The sequence below is a fragment of the Saccopteryx leptura genome, chromosome 1, assembly GCF_036850995.1.
Source record: "Saccopteryx leptura isolate mSacLep1 chromosome 1, mSacLep1_pri_phased_curated, whole genome shotgun sequence".
NCBI classification, from domain to species: domain Eukaryota; kingdom Metazoa; phylum Chordata; class Mammalia; order Chiroptera; family Emballonuridae; genus Saccopteryx; species Saccopteryx leptura.
Window position 1 is genome coordinate 235,169,658 of NC_089503.1, and position 16,625 is coordinate 235,186,282.

At 37.2% G+C, this 16,625-nt stretch overlaps 1 non-coding gene and 1 pseudogene across 1 annotated transcript; one reads left to right on the forward strand and one right to left on the reverse strand.

Annotated features, from left to right (window-relative positions):
* Nucleotides 1-7,895: 7,895 nt before the first annotated feature.
* On the forward strand, nucleotides 7,896-8,631 carry LOC136389160 (NADH dehydrogenase [ubiquinone] flavoprotein 2, mitochondrial-like; annotated as a pseudogene).
* Nucleotides 8,632-9,368: 737 nt separating this feature from the next.
* On the reverse strand, nucleotides 9,369-9,444 carry TRNAA-UGC (transfer RNA alanine (anticodon UGC)). The gene has a single exon. It is a non-coding gene; the product is annotated as a tRNA-Ala (tRNA).
* Between the last annotated feature and the right edge of the window lie 7,181 nt (nucleotides 9,445-16,625).

Genomic DNA, 16,625 nt, shown 5'->3' on the forward strand with positions numbered 1-16,625 from the left:
CTTGACCCAATGGAGAATTTCATTGTCTAATCTAAATCAGTTGTAATAACATAAAACTAGGCTTTTTGGTAAACTGCTGTGTATCTTTCTGTCCTACCTGATAGTCTAAAAGACATTTTATATATAAACAATGTGAAGAAAAACTGTAACCTTCACAATCATTGGAAAAAGAAACAGAAAGTATGTTTGCTCTAATGTCTAGGTAGAGTTGGAGGAGGAAGACTTCCCCTAATAGAATCTATATCTGACTTTGCCTTAAATAGGTTTTTTGTTTGTTTGTTTGTTTGCTTGTTTTGAGAGTGAGAGAGAATAAAAGAGAGAAATAGGAAAGGGGAGAGAAAGAATAAACGAGGGTGAGAAGTGTCAACCTGTAGTTGCTTTTACTTTAGTTGTACTTTGAGCTCATATGTGCCTTGACTGGGGCTCACCAGTGTCTCCTTGCTCAAGCCTTGGGCTTTTCATGCCAGTGACCTTTGGTCTCAAGCTGTCCTACTTTGAGATAATGTGGACGATTCTCCTGCTCATGCCAGTGACCCTGTGCTTATAGCCAGTGACCTCGGGGCTTCTAACTGGTGACCTCTGCATTCTGGGTCCACACTGTACCTTCTGTGCCACCACCAGACAGGCATAGATTTTTTTTTTTTTTGTATTTTTCTGAAGCTGGAAACGGGGAGAGACAGACAGACTCCTGCATGCGCCTGACCGGGATCCACCCGGCACGTCCACCAGGGGGCGATGCTCTGCCCCTCCGGGGCGTCGCTCTGTTGCGACCAGAGCCCCTCCAGCGCCTGGGGCAGAGGCCGAGGAGCCATCCCCAGCGCCTGGGCCATCTTTGCTCCAATGGGGCCTCTGCTGCGGGAGGGGAAGAGAGAAACAGAGAGGAAGGAGAGGGGGAGGGGTAGAGAAGCAGATGGGCGCTTCTCCTGTGTGCCCCGGCCGGGAATCGAACCCAAGACTTCTGCACGCCAGGCCGACGCTCTCTCACTGAGCCAACCGGCCAGGGCCTGGGCATAGATTTTTGATATTCTCTCAGAAATGGAACATACATGACAGTCTTTTACTAGGCATTGTGAGTCCTTCAGTAGTTATAACAAAAACAAAAACAACCTTGACCTGAACAATCCAGAACAATGTTCCTTCTTCTTAGCAATGAAACCAAACATTGAGTTAATTAATTTCTCTTCTGATTAACAGCCTGAAAAAGTTAATAGCCAATATATCTGCTTTTGTTCCTTTTTTAAAATTTTTATTTTATTTATTCATTTTAGAGAGGAGAGAGAGAGGCAGAGAGAGAGAGAGAGAGAGAGAGAGAGAGAGAGGAGAGAGAGACAGGGGGGAGGAGCTGGAAGCATCAACTCCCATATGTGCCATGTCAAGGCAAGCCCAGGGTTTCAAACTGGCGACCTCAGCATTTGCAGGTCGACGCTTTATCCACTGTGCCACCACAGGTCAGGCCCCAATATATCTGCTTTTGTCTCCTACCAAAATGGTTGACTTCTCAAGGAAAGTGTGTAAACCTAATAACCACTTTCAACTACTATGTATAACTTTAACAAGTAAAATTTATAGCTGGTAAATTATTCTTAACTACCATCCTTATCTCAAAATGCTTAAGGAAACTTTATACATGGAGTCATCCTCAGTCTTGTTGGTCATCTTCAAGACTTTTCTGTGAAATAGTCATCAAAACTTTTTTTTAAAATTCAGATATCAGCAGCAATAAAGTTTATGTTGCAAAGGGGAGTGGAGAGAACATGGCAAACCAGGCTTTTTATGACAGTTGAAATTACCTACCTTTGTTTATAAAATAAAGGGAAAAATGACTGGAGGGAAAAATTGTTGCAATTAACATTACCATTAAGGAGGAAGAATGAGAATATTTCTTATAAGCAGCATTAGATCTGAATTACTTATGCTACATAATTTTATACTCACACACACATACATGTAAAGTTCCCTAAGGAAAGAGAATCTTAACACCTTTCTGTATATTTTCAAAGACCTAAAGTAGCCCTGGATAAGTGGGGAAATTCTGTATCACTAGAAATAACACCTGTGCCGGCAGCCTGCTCTCAGCAGCTTGGCACAACCTGAAGATACCATTGCTACATATCCCACTGACGCACCACCAAAGAGTGCTGGTGCCAGGTGTTCCTTCCAAACATACTGAATTGGCTCAGGCTAGCAGGTTGTTTCATGGCATAGAGAGTCCATATGTTTAAAAGTAGGAAATTATTTAGAGGCATGCAAAGCTATAATTAGCTTTCCTGTGACCAACTAGAATATCGTAAATAATCTTTCCAAGGTTACCAATTCCCTGCACAGTATAGCTCAAGATGTAGCTGCTTTTTTTATCTGATACAGATGAACTTGAAATATCTTTATATGATATTTCGATAAAATGTCTTTTGGATCACTTAGGACATCATCTTCAAGGTTTATTCAACTGAAGATCCGTGGGCCCATCCCAGACTCACAGAACTCCATAGATGGGAGGCCAGAACTCTTGGCATGTGAGCATACAGGACCCACTCCGTTTAAGAATCACTATGCAGAACACAGGGCAGGTGGTCACCTTCAGAAAGAGCTTGGGCAGAGTTTGGTTAAATGGTTGCTTAATAGAATTCTGTATGCACAGGGCTTTAAAAGAAAAACTCTCATTCTAAAGTGATTAAGGTTTTTCCATCTGAGGAAATAACTGGCTGGCCTTTTCTGTTTTCTTTAAAAGAACATTCGGAGTTCACTGCAGAATAAAGGGAGGCAGGGAAGCGCTGCTACTTCTATTTGGAAACATGGCTCCTATCAATTTTGGTACAATTGGCTCCTTTGGCTATTTTTATTTTAGCTTGGGCCTTTCATGTTAAAAGGAACAGAAAGCTGAAATTGTTGGACATTTTCTTTAAAAAAACAAAAAAAACCACTAAAATATATAGGGAAGAAGAAATATAGGGAACTCTTCACTAGCCACATATAGCCACACCTCGTGCAATTAGAACAATGTTCTTTTTCTTTCGAGGTGCAACATTTTATTGGTACCAGAAAATCTAACAATTCAATAGCAGTTTCAGGGATTCTGTTTTCTTTAAATTTTTGCGTGATTATGATGCAACTGAGAAGCATGGGAAGATATCTGTTTCCTGCTCTAGAGATTTCAGAGTTGGTTTGTTTTACTGTCTAGATTTGCTTTATCTGCTACTGACTCTGCTTCTATCACTATTCTGGATTGTATGAGCTGCTTTTATTTCATACTCATTTTTTTAAGTAAGCTATATTAGATCAATTTATTTTTAGTCAGTATAGAAATCAATGAATGAAACTATGTCTTTGTCAGACCACTGCTGAGCTCAGGCCTTTCTTGTATCTAGTATGTGGTTATTTATTCTAAGGAGCAGCCTGAGGTAACTAGAAATGATAATAAAATACTCTCACCAGAGTTCACCAGATAACTGACCACCAGAAAACCTTGAAGAAGATTACCTTGTTTTTCTGTGGGGGTTTTTTTGTTTTGTTTTGTTTTGTTTTTGTGTGGGGAGAATATTATTGGTTTACTCATGAAAAGAAAAAAGAGAGAGGAAGAGGAAGAGAAGGAGAGAAAAGGGGAGGGAGGAAGTAAGGAGAGGGAGAGAAAGATAGAGATAAATTTATTTTACTTTTAGTTGGATGCTTTCTAGCTAGACAACTTATTCTGTAGAAAATAAAATCCTTTATTATAGCATGGAGATATAGGTGCTTTGTTAGCTATCCAGTAGTTGTGACTTAATAATACTGTTTATCCTTCTCTGTTAGGTACTTTGGGTTGTAAATGGCAAGTTTTCCAGTATTCCCTGTAGTTTAGAAGAGTGACTCAGGATGCTATTACATCAAATGCTATGGAACTCTCAGCAACCACATAGCAGATTACCAGCTTTCTCCAATAAAGAGGTTGCTTTCTTCAAGTGACAGTTATTGTCATGATAGGAAATGTTCCTGTAGTTAGTATTTATTTGTCTAACACTATTATTTCCTGCTTGGTCCCTGATTATCTTTTAAAACGTGAGAGTTATTTCTGAGTAAAAGCTACAGAGAAAAGAATTGTGATTTTCACAAAAGCCTCCAAATAAAAGCCTTATGTCTTAACTTGTATAAAACTAAGTTGTGATTCCAGTAGTATACAGCTCAGTTCTTTTGGGCAACATGTGAGTTCTCCCTTTTATTAACATAGTTACATGCCAGAATTTAGCTGAGCATTACTATTTTATTTTATTTTCGAATCAATGGCACTCTAGCTATTTATTAGATGCCCTACCCTAGAAAGAATGAGACAGGAGATTATTATCAGTGTGATGAATAGATAAAGTGCACCTCTTTCTATGTAGAGGTTGTGGAAGATTCTCTGCTTCCCCATATGGAAAAAGAAAGCACTTTTCTATACTACTTATTGATAATGCTTGTTTTCTTGTCATCTCCATTTAAGAACAAGGGTTAAAAAAACTTCATTGTGATGTACGTCCATCAGTGCTTACCACACATAGAATCATAGAGCAGACGAGTTAATGAATTAATGGATACATGAATGAATTGGAGAGGATTCATTAATTTTTTCCTTGCTCTGTCACAGAGTAGCTTACTACATGATTTGAATATACATGTGAATGACCTGGGTGTCTGAATAAAATGCATAGCCTGTTTGGTGGCACTAAAGTAGGGCCTGAAGTGTCTAGTTTTTAACCTAAATGATGCCAATCAATATTTTTGGTAAATGAAACACATTTTGAGAAACAAGTTTAAAAGTATTGTTGCAAACAGTAAGTTCCTTTTTTGGGAGTTTTTTGAATAAGGTAAACAATGTATAACATTTAAAATAAATGATGTGGCCTGACCAGGCAGTAACTCAGTGATCGATAGAGCATCGGGCTGGGATGCAGAGGACCCAGGTTTGAGCAAAGCTCACCATCTTGGACCCAAGGTCGCTGGCTCGAGCAAGTGGTTACTCCATCTGCTGCAGCCCCATGGTCAAGGCACATATGAGAAAGCAATCAGTGAACAACTAAGGTGTCACAACAAAAAACTAATGATTGATGCTTCTCATCTCTCTTCGTTCCTGTCTGTCTGTCCCTATTTATCCCTCTCTCTGACTCTCTCTCTGTCTCTGTAAAAAAAATAAATAAATAAAAAATAAAATAAAATAAATGATGTGGCCCACTGCATGGCAATATTTAAAATTTTTCTATTTGTTATTTAAAAAATAATGTAGATAGCTTAATCAAGCTATACTTTCACATGTGTCTGCATTTTATTTTTTAAACTATTAAAATAATAAAGATGTGCATGCAACATACTATTTGTTAACCTGCAGAGACTACATTTAGTGCTTTAACTAGTCTAAACAGTTGTCCTCAAAATCTAGTCTGTGAAACAGTGGAGATCCTGATTTATTTTCATGATAAAACGAGGATGTTTTTACCACTAAAAAGTGTTTTGAAACTAAGATATCATTTACTTTTTTTTATTACATTGACATTTTTGATGATAGTGCAGAAATGATAGCTCTTTAGCATGAATCAAGGCCATATGGTCAACTGTACTAGTGATTGTATTCTTGACCACCATGTACTCACAGTTAAAATAATGCTAATTTCACTGAATAATGTCCATGATGAAGCAATTGAGATTACAGTATTTTCTTAATTCTTGGCCTCCAGTATGTATCTTTTGAATATTCTGTATATTGAAAGAGGAAGCATGTATGTAGCACTTTTCTGCACAATGAAATGCAATGCTTGTCTCAAGGAAAAACACTTTTACAATTTTCGATTTGTGAGCAAAACCGGTTGCTGTTTTTAATAGAACACAATTTAACTTAAAAGAATGCCCGATTATGAGTTTCTGATTTGTGTGTGTGTGTCAGACATTTCTATGAAAAATGAATGACGTGAGTCTGTCACGTCAAGGTAAACAACTAGCAGTATTTGTTGCCAGTGATAGAATTTGAGCTTTCTAAGAAAATCAGATTTTGGAAGAATTGTATCTGCCACTGTGTTTTTGACAGCTTACTTGTACCTAACACTTTCCTAATGAGAAGTGTAGTGATATTTAAAAATGAGATTTTTTTTTGATATTGTATAATGTAATCTGTCAACATTTTTGAAGCAGTGAATAACACACAAGCTATTATTTTCCAAATGATCAATACATTCTGTTGAAAAATTATACATGGTTAAAAGAGCCTTCCACAATAAGAAAGACAAATAGATGTTAATGTGGCCAAGTACAAAAAGTTCATTGATACGGTTTTAGATTCCAATTGCAACTAACATTTGTAAAAAGTACCATTTGTCAAGAGATTGGGTGTGGTATTATAAAAGAACAGTCTGCTGTTTCAATATGCCGTTATATGAATGCATCCCAATTTTTAACTATAATTCATTAAATAAAATTATCAATTCAGATATTGCTTCTCTGATTATTACTATATTTTCATCTTTAAAGTATATCTTGACTTAGTAAAATTTTGGCATTTCTAAGCAATCCTGCATTATTCCTACATATATACTATTTTATAATATATATCTATGTAATTATATATGCCTAGTAGTTGGTTAACTGCTTAAATAGTTAAATTTTCAGTCACTGTAAATTTATTTGCAATTGAGTGAGTGGGTGTTTGTATATTTACTTTTGTTTATTACAGTCAAGCATATGCTTCTGTAAAAATTATAAAGGTATTTCTCAACATATAATAAAAAATGAGCAGTTTATCAGAATTATTTTAACACTGGGTCAATATTTTTACTAGTTAAGACTAATTTGCTTGTTAATCTAGCTATATTGTGTTTAAAATATAAAAACTATTCCAATATTTTTTGTTGCTGTTATTAAATTTAGAGTCCAATGCAAAATGTATATTAATTTTTAAAGTTCTCAAAAATATTGGTTTTATTTTTAATATTTCCATTATGTGTTTAGAGTAAAAATAAAATGTTGGCATAAATTTCTTAAGTCATAATGTCTAAAAAATTAACTTCAAAGTTATTTAACTGTCTCAAATATGAATTAAGTGTGATAATATTGAGCTATATTTGTTTTAATTTTTTTAAAGATTGTTATCATCTAAATAATTACACATGAGTTGTCAGAAATTCTAAAGATTTGGATCTAGGATTCTTTAGTCAAATGGCTATGATTTTATATAATCTGCTCTGTGATCACAAAAGTCCACCAACATAAGAATGGAGTAAAATAAATGAATCATTTCCTCTTGGTTTGACTTTGGAACAGGGGGCAACAAACTTTTTCAGTAAAATGTCAGTAAGTAAACACATTTGTATTTGTGGGCTATACAATCTCTGCTGCAACTACTCAACTTTGTTGTGGTATGGAACTGCCAAAGACAAGAAGTAAATGAGTGTGTGAGCCTGTGTTCCAATACAACTGTACTTACAAACACAGATTTTAGGCTGTTTTGGCCAAGAGGGTTGCTCATTTCTCCCTCCCAAGCTATAGAAAGATGATGTAGCTTGTCACTGGGTCCCTGACACAAACAAATAAAAGGTACCTTAGGAAGTACTTGGCTTTATGTTAGCCATTGCTATTTTTAGTATTTTTACTGCTTCAGATGGAGAGTTGAATGCATACTGTGTGACAGGCACTGCCCCAGTGCACGCGGTATGGGAATTACTGATCTCAATGTCGAGTTAAGCATAGCAATATATCATTCAACAGGAATAGTGAATTTGACGGGGGACAACATGAAGACATATGCTATGTCCATAACAAGGGACCCTAGAAAGAAAATCATGAAGCCATAAGTGATGAGAAGACACAAGCTGACTTTTGAAATGTAAATAAGTACAATTGCTTGTTTTGAAATAAGATTTAAAAAGCATGTAGGCAAAAGACCAGCAGTATGGCTCACCATGTTCTTCTCTGCAGTGCTCCTGGCCAAACTGCTGGCCTTACCACCCAGTGGGAAAGACATATAAGGAATTTGCATAAGACAGCTGTGCAGAATGGAGCTGGATGAGCCTTCTTTGTGCACAGAGATACTCCTAGAATAACCCAGATATTCTATTTGATTTCACACCAGAAAACTATGAGGATAGAGGCAGTTGTAAAAATCTATCCAGAAGAGCATACAGCAGCAGCTGTGCTTCCAGTCCCAGATATAGCCCAAAGACAGAGAGATGGCTACCCATCTCTGCTATGAACAAGGTTGCAGAAGTTTTACAGGTGCCTCCAATGTAAATGTATGAAGTAGCAACGTTTTATACAATTTATAATCGAACATGGGTTGGAAAGTACCACATTCAGGTCTGCACAACTATACTTTGCATGCTTCAAACTCTTGACAGCATAGCCCATTCAGAAAAAGCTTAGAATAAACATTGGAGAGACTACATCTGACAAACTTTTCACTTTTGTAGAGGTGGAATGTTTAGAGGCCTGTGTATATGTACCAATGATTCAAATAAATAACTACTATGAGGATCTGACACCAAAGGATTTTGAAGAAATTACTGATGAGCTCAAAGCGGCAAAATTCCCAAAGCTGGGCCAAGGAGTGGCTGCTTCTCTTGTGAGTGAGCTGGGGGTCTCACCTCTTTGCCTGGACCACCTAAAGGATCTGTCTTTGGTGTGCAAGAAGGTCTTTAATTTATATTCAACTGTAAATATGTCACAGGGACAATAAAATATGAATCTCCTAGCTCCATAAATTTTTAATATTTGTTCGTTTCAACCTGTGTATAGCTTAGTGGTAACCTAGCAACTTGCAGTTCTGGAAGTACTATGTCAAAACTTCAGAGCTCCATTTTAAAGTCTTCTGCTATCTGTAGCTAAGTATGAAGGCACTATTTCATAATCTAGTTAACAGTAACTCTAAGGCCTCGTTTTCAACTGCCAGGTCATTTTTATCTATAATACTAGGTTATTGTGAAATAGAAAGTCAAATTTCAAATTAAAAAAAAACCAAACGTGTAAGTAAAAGGTATTTGTGTTAATCTTTGTCATTCTTTTGAAGTGATATATTTCATGCTTATGACAGTCATCAGGGTTTTGAATGGACCTGACAGTATGTTTTTTTGTTTGTTTGTTTTTGGTTTTTTTTTATATTTTTCTGAAGCTGGAAACGGGGAGGCAGTCAGACAGACTCCCACATGCACCTGACCAGGATCCACCTGGCATGCCCACCAGGGGACGATGCTCCACCCATCTGGGGCGTTGCTCTGTTGCAACCAGAGCCATTCTAGCACCTGAAGCAAAGGCCATAAAGCCATCCTCAGCGCCTGGGCCAACTTTGCTCCAATGGAGCCTTGGCTGCGGGAGGGGAAGAGAGACAGAGAGGAAGAAGAGGGGGAGGGGTGGAGAAGCAGATGGGCGCTTCTACTGTGTGTCCTGGCCGGGAATCGAACCCGGGACTCCCGCATGCAAGGCTGATGCTCTACCACTGAGCCAACTGGCCAGGGCCCTGACAGTATGTTTTGACTACCTAAACTTACCTTTAATTTTTCATCTGTTTTGTTTTATATCGCCCCTATGGTGCCAGCTCCACGAGGGCAGCCACACTGTTTTGTTTATTATTGTATCCTCAGTTAGTCACTATCTGGGACAGTTAGGGTCTCTGGTCATGCGTTCGAGGCCCCCTAAATATAGTACTTCTTTGCTGGAATCCTCAATCAATCGAGAAAAGAAAAATGAACAGGCAGAGGGGGCTTCTATGAGTTTCTGTTTCTTTGTTTATAGCTACCAATGGTCATCAAAAATAACTTATTTCACCGGGTTGTTATGAGGATTGAATGAGATAATACTTATTAAGCACTTAGAGCAGTGCCCATCCTATCCACTCAACAGAAACTACCTGTTACTATTAACAGGCTACAATTATATTTTTAAATAAACACTAATTGAATTAATGTGGAGGGTCTCTCATGGTGTTTTTAATTACTTTCATTTGTATACATGATAATACTTAAAATTAAGAAAACAACAACACATTAGGCTCTTACTGTGTTGATGGTAAATTTAATTGTACTTGATTAAAGTTATAAAGGAATCTTGGATTTATTTATCTTCAGTAGAAAATGTTGGCTTTTTATTCCTCTAATTATTTACTGTGTTACTCTAATAGCTTTAAATTTTCACTTAAATTGTTTTTAATAACTATTATCTTTTTTCACAATACTTAAAATGAAACATAAAACCTATAAATATGGGTTCGTACCCTCTTAGTGGCAAATGTAACTCTACCTGCTTATGATTATAAGGAAAAGCTAGATTTATTCATGTATTGTATATGTTTGTTGTGGTACTGAAATAACTTTAGATTTTGTAGTTTTATAAACTATGGCAGAAGAGAGTCCTTCATATCATCTATTACACAACCCTTTGTGCTGGACAGGTTCTTTGTGCTCCACCTGATTACTTCCCATTTCTACCACTGCCATCCCACTCTGTGCTGTGTGCAACCATAGATGGGCCAGTGTGTACTACACTAACTGGATCCTTTATCCAAAGGCAACTACCTTCCAGAAGATAAGAGGAAAGGGCAAGAATGAGGTCAAGATATTTCTTCCTCTGCAGGGTGTCACTGGATGATGTCAGTCAGTCATGACATGAGGTCATAGATCATGTTAGACAACTCCCTCTACACAAACGTTTCTCCTCCAAGTTTAAATACATGTCCTCTGGGCTCCCCTCTTCAGGCCTTCAGGCAGAACACTGTTCTCACTTTTATTAACCTTAGGGTACTGTTCTATGCCATGTGGCTTTCTTATATCCTACCACAACTTTGTAAATAATCCTTTTGTTAATTCTCCTCACATTGGCCCAATTTTAGTAATACTTATATTTTAATTCTCTGGACACTGATGACGCACTATGTACAAATAAGAGAAAAAGGTTTTGAGAATAGGAAATAGCCTACCAGTTGGCTCAATGGATAGAATGTTGATCTTGCCTATGGATGTCCCAGGTTTGATTCCTGGTCAGGGTGCACAAGAGAAGTGACCATCTGCTTCTGTTTTTCCCTAACCCCCTTCTCTCCCTCTTCCCCTCCTGCAGCCAGTAGCTCGAATGGTTTAAGCCTCAGCCATAGGCACTGAGGGTGGCTTGATTGGTCCAGGTGTTAGCCTCAGGCACTTAAAATAGCTCATTTGATTCAACCATTGGCCTCAGAAAGGGGTTGCCCAGTGGATCCCGCTCGGGGTGCATGCAGGAGTCTGTCTTACTATCTCCTTTCCTCACACTTAAAGATAAAAATAATAATAGGGAATAGTTGTCTTTTAACTAGAAGCATGGAGACCAGGGACTAGAAGTGAAGTCTTTCAGTTATAATTAGTAAGATCTTAATTGCCTTCATTAGCAACTCTGAAAACAAATGAATACAGCAGTGCCCGTCTCTATATTGCACTCATTCAGTACATGTATTGCTTGCAGTCACCGCAGGGTAGTGATTAAATGAGGTTCTTTAGCATCTGGTTGCTTTCTGGGTAAAGGCTGCTCACAGAAGGACAATGTCTGTTGAACAAAGCCAGCAGTTGGATGATGCCTGCCCTGAAGAAACCGACCTGAAGCTTCTCAGCCGGAGCAAAGCAGGCCTCCAGAACTGAACATGGAACTTACAAAAGAAAGCAAGCAAATGTAGAATCCTTATAAGAAGCAATTGTCAAAAAATAAAAATAAAAAAAAAAAAAAATAAAGAAAGAAAGAAAGAAAAAGTGTGCCAGTCTCCAAAATTCACAGAGAACCATTGCTTCAGTTCAGGAGACCTCGGCAGAAATGATTTGTCAACTCCAGAAGAGTGAACTCTGTAAGTCCACAGCAAAGTTCTTATAAAAATTATCCTGAATAAGAAGCAGAACAGTACCTTTCTAGACCTCAGTGCCAATGTGAAAGAAGAGAAAAATGACCCTATTTCTCCTGCGAGTCTTAAAACGTGGTCCCTCTCAGATGTGCTGGAGTGCTGCTTTGTCCCAGTGTCCTGGCTGCATGACCCAAGAAATGCAGCCACAAGCCCACGAGCTCCTTCAGAAATACAGCAACCCTAAAGGTTACCAAAGACCTTCTTCTGCACATGAATGTTCAAGGGCCTTTAAGATAAACTGTGCCAAATTCAAACAGACACCTTTCACCACTGCTAGACTCTTACTCTTATCCATAAATGTCTTTGCAGTCATCCAAATAATACAAAATGCGGGTCAAGTTTGAATCAACTCTACCCTTAGACACAGTAGAATTTGACTATGGGCTCAATTGTGGTCTCCTCCTGAAGAATCATTAAAACCCAGCCGTAGTTGTTAGAAGTGACACCTACAAGAGTGATTGTTGGTCATCTCTAAAGCCTAATGTAGGTCTCACTGAAAGAGGAGAAACTTTTAATCACCTAGTGTTATGTTCTTAAACACTAGTGGCCTCTATAAATGCTTCTCCTGATAGTGAATATGTCCTTCTTCTTCAAGATAGAATTGCTACAGTTTATACCATTCTTAAAATTATTTTTGTTACCGTGTGCTCTCCCCTTCTACTACTATGACTTCTACTAAATGTGAAATAGGCCTCACCCATTTTATTGCATTTGTTCGTTTGAGCAGAGATTATTAAAGTCTTTGAACTTGGATTGTTCAACTTGAACTTTTTAATGGACTCAGGGTTGTTAAATCACCTGACATTCTATGCACATTTTGAGGGACTGGATAGTCTTTAGGTTAGGTTAAAAAGAAATATAACTACACAAAAATTAGCTAAAATGTGATTTAATATTTGAAAATCACATTATCTTATAACAGAATTATTTTGCTTTTGATTGGGAGCCATTAGGATAGTTTTGGAAGTTTAGAGTCTTCTCTAAATTTAAGACTGTAAATGCAGTTTCATATTTAATAGTCATAACTATTTATGCAGTTAAAAAAACGACAGTTTTGAATGCTAAAATGTATGCATAAAATTTATAAAATGGCTCTGTTATTATCTTAAACAAACTGCACTTTTATAAAATCTGCATTTTCACATATATAGGTGAAGATCCTGAAGCAGACACACTCCTACAAATTACTTTCTTTTTATTTTAGGTCAAAAAGGGTATTTAAATTAGGAAACATATAAATATTAATAATGTGCTGGGAAGTTTCCAAAATATATTTTAAAATTCCTAGACTTGATTAAATAATTTATTTAAAAAATATGTTCACGTTAAAAATAACCATTTCCCTTTATGATAGCCATACCAAAAAATTTGAGGTGATATCTTATTGTGGTTTTGAATTACATTCCCCTGATGATTAGTGATCTTAAGCAGCTTTTTATGTACCCTTTGGATATTTGGATGTCTTCTTTGGAACAGTGTTTATTCAGTTTCTCTGCTGAATTTTCAATTGGTGGGTTTTGTTGTTGTAGTGAGTTGTTTGAGTTCTTTATATATTTTGAATATTAACCCCTTATTCAATAAATGGTTTGCAAATGTGTTTTTTTCATTCTGTAATTTGCCTTTTCATTTTGGTTTGTTTTTTTTTTTGGATCATTTCTATTGCTGTGCAGAAGTTTTTTAGTTTGCTGTGGTCCCATTTGTTTAATTTTGCTTTTATTGCTGTGCTTTTGGTGTTGCACCAAAGGTCATCCCCAAGACCAAAGCCAAGCAGCTTCTTGGGTATATTTTCTGATAAGTGTTGGCAAGGATGCGGAGAAAAGGAAACCCTTGTGCACTGTTGGTGGAATGATAAATAAGTTCAGCAACTATGAAAAATAGGATGGAAAAAATAGAACTGTCATATGATACAATAATCTCACTCCTGAGTATATCCAAAGGAAATGAAAACAAGACATCAAAATGATATCTGCACTCAAATGTTTATTACAACATTATTCATAAATGCTTAGATATGGAAACAACTGAAGTGTCTGTCAACAGATAAATGGATAAAGAAAATGTAATATATATACACAATAGTATATTTATTCAGCTACAAAAAAGAAGGAAACCATGTCATTTGCAATAACATATATGGATCTTTAGGGAATTTTTGGAAATAAAAATAATCAGGCAGAGAAATGTAAATACTATAGATATCACTTATATGTGGAATCCAAAATAGTCAAATTTAGAAACAAAGAGTAGAACAGTGGTTACAGGGTCCAGGGGGTGAAGAATTGTGGAGATGCTATTAAAAGGCACACATTTTCAACTAGAAGACGAGTAAGTTCTGAATATTTATGGTACAACATAGAGATTATTGTCATTAATACTATATTTTAAAGTTGCTTAGAGTAGATCATCAATGTTCTCACCAAAAATAAAGTGATAATCACGTGACATGGCAGAGGTGCTGGCTAATGCTGTGGTGGTAATCATAATACACAGGGTGGGAAAATGGTAGTTATTGGTATGGGAAATAATACAATAATTAACAAGTAATAATACAAAAATATACTTCGAGTTTCACATACAACTATAAACCTACTTTTGCCACACCCTCATTAATGTATCAAATCAACATGTTGTACACCTTTAACTTATATAATGTTATATTTTATTAAAAAATAATTTTTTCTTGACAAAAAAATTTTCATTGATTAACCTAAGCTAAGAAAAACAGAAAATAGAATAGAAATGAAATAGTAGTAACCTTTATGATATAAAGGCCCTATAGTTATCCAAGCTCAAACTTCTCTTCTGATAACATATAGGTAGATAGATAGATAGATAGATAGATAGATAGATAGATAGATAGATAGATAATAGATAGAGATGGATACAGATATAGCTTGATGGTTTCTTTTAGTCATAACCCTAATAGAAAGACTATCAGTATGAATCTTCTCTTTTACCTGACTACATCATTTAAACCATATTGTGCTTATTGGAACTGCACTTATGTTGCAAGACGAATCTCTTGATTTTCAATATGCTTTATAATCCTTGTTCCCTCCAGTATATTTATAGACAATTTTTTAATCTTCGCATGGCTTCTGGATGAGTTTTAAATTACTCCATCTGTATACCTGTTTGAAATTATGCCATAGCAAATATTAACTATAAAGCATTGTGTGCATGAAATGAAGAATGCAGTTATTTGGTATGTTAATTTATGTATTGCATTTTTGTAGAATCCACATCGAGTCCTGTTTTTAATTTAGTACAGCAGCAAGTCTCTGTTCATTGAGATGCTCTTCAGAGCACAGATGAGAATGATCAATGTATTAGGTAAAATGTAGACTTTCAAATGGGAAATATATGAGAGAATTCAGCACTGTCCTTTAACTAGTTTTTGTATTCCAACAGTCACTGACTAGCACCTCTGGTCACACTGATGCCCATATACAACACTTGAGAGATGACGCCTTAATGTCCCGCATGTGCAGTAAAAAAAGGCTGTTATTTTATCCCCCAAAATCAAGTGTTGATGTATTTGATCTGATTTACTAGTGTCTGTTTTGTATCTTATTTTTTTTTTAGTATTTTGCACTTAGCTTGAATTTAGGTCACAATCACACAGAATGGGAATATTAATATATTGTTGGGCATTAATAATGGTTACTTACATCTTCAAAACTGAATATGTGGATGCATTAAAACTGACTTTTTTTGTTATTGCTACATTCTTGCCTTACTCTGATCACTGAAACAGCCGACTTATTTAATTATATAAAGCAGCTGTTGTGCAAGGGTAGCAGCTGTTTTGTATGATGCTTATTTACATTGCCGTAATGCAATTTGAGAGGCTATTATGGTTCCATCTTTTAAGGCCAATCTCATATTTCCCTGTAGATTTTTGCTGCAATGAACTTCTCTACTTTGTCAGAGTCTAAAGTGATGAAGTAAACCAAATGATATCGTGACATATTTATTTGACTTTATTTTATGAGTAAAGAATAGAAGTGTAGAATTTCTTCTCCACTCAGTAAAAAGGTATCTGAAGAAATGTGAGGATTAGAGAACATTCGGGGTGATACTACATTGAAGCATTTGTTAACACACATAGTATGTGTGCTTTTTTAGCTTCTTTTTGCTCTTCCCTTTCTGTCTCCTTGTCCAGCGTGCCTTTTGTGTGGGGTGCCCTCAACTTGGTGCCTGAGAGGTTACTGATGGGCCAACTTATACTCCTGTAATCATGATCAAGTTAGTTTCCTGTGGGATGAATCTTAAGCCTTGAGAAACAGGATCTGGCCCTGGCCGGTTGGCTCAGCGGTAGAGCGTCGGCCTAGCGTGCGGAGGACCCGGGTTCGATTCCTGGCCAGGGCACACAGGAGAAGCGCCCATTTGCTTCTCCACCCCTCCGCCGCACCTTCCTCTCTGTCTCTCTCTTCCCCTCCTGCAGTCGGGGCTCCATTGGAGCAAAAATGGCCCGGGCGCTGGGGATGGCTCTGTGGCCTCTGCCTCAGGCGCTAGAGTGGCTCTGGTCGCAACATGGCGACACCCAGGATGGGCAGAGCATCGCCCCCTGGTGGGCAGAGCGTCGCCCCTGGTGGGCGTGCCGGGTGGATCCCGGTCGGGCGCATGCGGGAGTCTGTCTGACTGTCTCTCCCTGTTTCCAGCTTCAGAAAAATGCAAAAAAAAAAAAAAGAAACAGGATCTAGGTAAAATAATTACCCCCACACACTCGCTCCTTGATTAGTTCGTGGTGCAGTCCCATCACCCTCGCTCTAAGGAGGAAGAT